At 46.2% G+C, this 3,663-nt stretch overlaps 1 pseudogene; it reads right to left on the bottom strand.

The window, feature by feature from the left end:
• Positions 1–54: 54 nt before the first annotated feature.
• Positions 55–1,104, bottom strand: LOC108521658 (melanoma-associated antigen C2-like; annotated as a pseudogene).
• Positions 1,105–3,663: the final 2,559 nt, after the last annotated feature.

The following is a 3,663-nucleotide window of genomic DNA, read 5'->3' as shown; positions in this document are numbered from 1 at the left end:
TGGGCTCTGCCTTCCACATCTTTCAAAGCATCCACGTACCAGGATGGAAAGGAATTAGCAATGGTACTGTCGAGCTTGCCTAAAAACTCTAGGACTTTCCTCTTTCTCATTTCTGAATGGGCTCTTAGACCTCACAATAATTCATAATGTGGAGGAGAGTTCTTAGGCACCTCCCGGTGCTCCAGGTACTTTCTCTGCACCCAATCTATAGTGAGGAGCAACCTGGGCTTCCCATAAATGAAGGCCTCCCTCCAAGCATATACCCCTATCAAATTCAGCACTTCCCAAATGACCTCAGAGGCACAGCTGCCCTTGATGAAGACCACACTCAGAATAAGAATTAGGAGGTGGTTCTTGGACATTCCCTGGCCGTCACTCAGCCTCCTCTGGTCGCTGAGTTCTACTGTGTTTTCAAAGACATAGGAGTGGTTGTTGGGGTCCATCTCAGTCAGAGCAATGCCAATCATTAGTTCTATGAACTCGTGAGCTTTCCCGAAGATCATGGGAAGGCAGTCCTTATACTTCTTGATGACAGTCGTCAGCATCTCAGCCTTTGTGACAGGCTCCTTTGGTTGATATTTGAGGAGAAGCAACTGCACCAACTCAGCCACCTTTTCATCCAGTGCACATGTGAGCAAGGATTCACTGTCTGAAGAGGCATGCCATGTAGGTGTATCCTCCACTTTTTGCCTGCTGGACTCCTCATCCAATGGGCCTCACAAAGGGGAGAAAGAGCAGGAGCTCAGAGGTCTCTGGGGAGCATCATGAAGAGGAATCCTGGGAGCACTCTGGAGAAGAATTGGAAACCCAGCAGCAGGCATGTCCTCATCCTCTGGAGCATCCAGAACCAGAATAGAGGATGAGGAGGAGGAAGAGCAGGAAGAGCAGGAGGGGAATAAAAAGTGGCAAGAGGAAGAGGAAATGGAGGAGGCTTCCTCCTCCTCATCTGTGGAATCCTGTGCATCTACCAAGACCTGTATCAGAACTGGGTTCTGGAAGTCTTGCTCAAAGTTGAGGTGGGGACAGCTTGGGAAGAGGCGTGATGACTGTTTTTCAGAAGTAGCATCCTTACAGCAGGGATGGGGAGGATGGGATCCCAGAGGCCTGAGGGACGGAGGGACAGTGTGAGTGGCCTCAGTTGAGAAACTCACCCATGATGGGTGACAAAGGCCAACTTACAGCTCTTCTTCTCTTAAGGTGGTGCTCTAGGGCCTCATAGGTGTCCTGTTTTTATAAGGGGTTTGTTCCCTGGGAACCTGTAGGAGGATGTGAGAGAGCATCTTGGGGCACAGATGGCAGGCAGAACCCCAGACTCGGAAACTGGTAGTAGGTGGGGAGTGCTGGGTGCTTAGTGGTGGGAGGTCTCCGTCCTTTCAAAGAGTTCTCTTCTCATTAAGTGGCCAGCCCTGGCGTTCCTCCCTCTGCTTAACTGAAGCTGCCCTCCTCAGAGAAATCTTTTACTCTGGCTGATTCCTTTTTTTTGTTTGTTTGTTTTTTGAGACGGAGTCTCGCTCTGTCACCCAGGCTGGAGTGCAGTGGCCAGATCTCAGCTCACTGCAACCTCCGCCTCCCGGGTTCACGCCATTCTCCTGCCTCAGCCTCCCGAGTAGCTGGGACTACAGGCACCTGCCACCTCGCCTGACTAGCTTTTTGTATTTTTTAGTAGAGTCGGGGTTTCAGCGTGTTAGCCAGGATGGTCTCGATCTCTTGACCTCGTGATCCACCCTCCTCGGCCTCCCAAAGTGCTGGGATTACAGGCGTGAACCACTGCACCCGGCCTCTCTGGCTGACTCTTAAAATGGAAGTCAGAAAGTTGTACGTCTGGCAAGCTTGATGTCCTCCAGAGCTGGCCACAGGCACAGGGACACGGGAGGGGCACTACCATCCATGGGTGTTCCCTTCCAACCTTCCTAGGTGCTGTGCCTGGACTCCTGAAACTGCCTGGGCTGCCTGCCTCTAGCCAGCTGAGTCTTTCACCTCCGAATAAGCCCCACCCATCCCTGAGACCTGCAAGGTGGAAGAGAGGCAGAATCGCATCCATCCACAGTGGGACTGGGCCTCCGAGGGTCTATCTTCCCTCCCTCTGCTGTCCAGACAGCAACCATTCTTCTGTAATCCTCTCAAATCCATTCCGAATCCTTCCCCTTTACTGCTGTGTGTGAAGTTAATATCAGCTCTCACTTAGCCTATGTCAAAGGCTTTCTCATTGTTGCTTCTTTGCCTATTCTTGTCCCAGAAGAAAACCGTCATCTGTTCAGCAGCCTGGAATCCTTTTAAAAAATCCAATTCGTGTTTATGTTTTAATATACCCACATCAGATTTAACTATGAGGTGAAGTTATATGTGTTTTGGCAAATGCATTGAGTACTACATTTACCTCCCAAGTACCATACTGACCAGTTCCATCACCCTAAAAGTCCTGTGTGCATCCGATTTGAGGTCAGTCACTACACTTCTCCACAGCTCCTAGCAACTATGCTCTCTTTTCAGTTCACATTGTTTTAACTTTCACAATTTCTCATATGCGTAAGTTCATAAAATACGAGTTTAAAAGTGTGGCTGTATCATTTTCATTACAACTAGCAAGGAATGAGAATACCCATTGTTCCATATCCTCGCTTACATTTGGCATTTTAGATTTTCAGATTGTAGTCATTCAAACAAGTGTGCATTCCAATTTTTTTTGTGTTTTGTTTACATCTCCCTAATGACAAATGATGTTATATGCTTCTTTGCAGTGTGTATATCCTCTTTGGTAAAATGTCTGTTCAAATCATTTGCATCTTTTAAACAACTAACAGACTTCATTTTAGAGCATTGTTAATCCAAAATACAAAGAGAAAACCTCATCAAAAGTACAGAGAATTCCTAAATATCTACACCATCCTCCTGCCCTGCCCCATGCACGCGCGCACACACACACACACACACACACACAGTGTCTCCTATTATTTACATTTTGTATTATTATGGCATACTTGGTACAGTTTATTTGACTTCTATTGATGCCTCACTATTAAGTCGAGTCCACAGTTTACATCAGGACTCACTCAACATTGTGGATGCTATACTTTTGATACGTGTGTAATGGCAAATATTCATCATTCCGTTATCATACAGAATTATGTCACCATCCTAAATCTCCTGTGTACTCCACCTATTTATCAATTCCCCATGTCCCACCCCTACCCATCAGCCCGTGGAAACGACTGATATTTTAGTGTACTCATAGTTGACCATTCCAGAGTATTGTATGACTGGAATCTTACATTATGTCGCCTTTTAGCTATTCTTCTTTCACTTAGCAATATGCATTCACGATTCCTCCAGGTCTATCTCACTAACGGTGCCTGAAACTTCCTGTTGCTCAAAATGCATGTCGACATTTGATGTTGCAGTGTTTGGGATGTCAGCCATTCTCCTGGGGGTCGAGTGCTATCTCCTAGTTTTAATTTGCATATCTGTAATGACATAGGACATTCAACAGTTTTATGTGCTTATTTTCCATTCGTATATATTCTTTGCTGGCATATCTTTTCAGATTATCTTGCCCATTTTATATTTGGTTTTCTTTTTTCTCACGATTGGATTTCCAGAGTTTTGTGACTTTCTCACAGTTTTGGAGTCTGGTGGTCCAAGAGCAAAGTGTACACAAGGTTGTTT

The sequence above is a fragment of the Rhinopithecus bieti genome, unplaced genomic scaffold, assembly GCF_001698545.2.
Source record: "Rhinopithecus bieti isolate Rb0 unplaced genomic scaffold, ASM169854v2 scaffold_62250, whole genome shotgun sequence".
Taxonomy (NCBI): Eukaryota; Metazoa; Chordata; class Mammalia; order Primates; family Cercopithecidae; genus Rhinopithecus; species Rhinopithecus bieti.
This window is presented reverse-complemented; position numbering and strand designations above follow the sequence as displayed.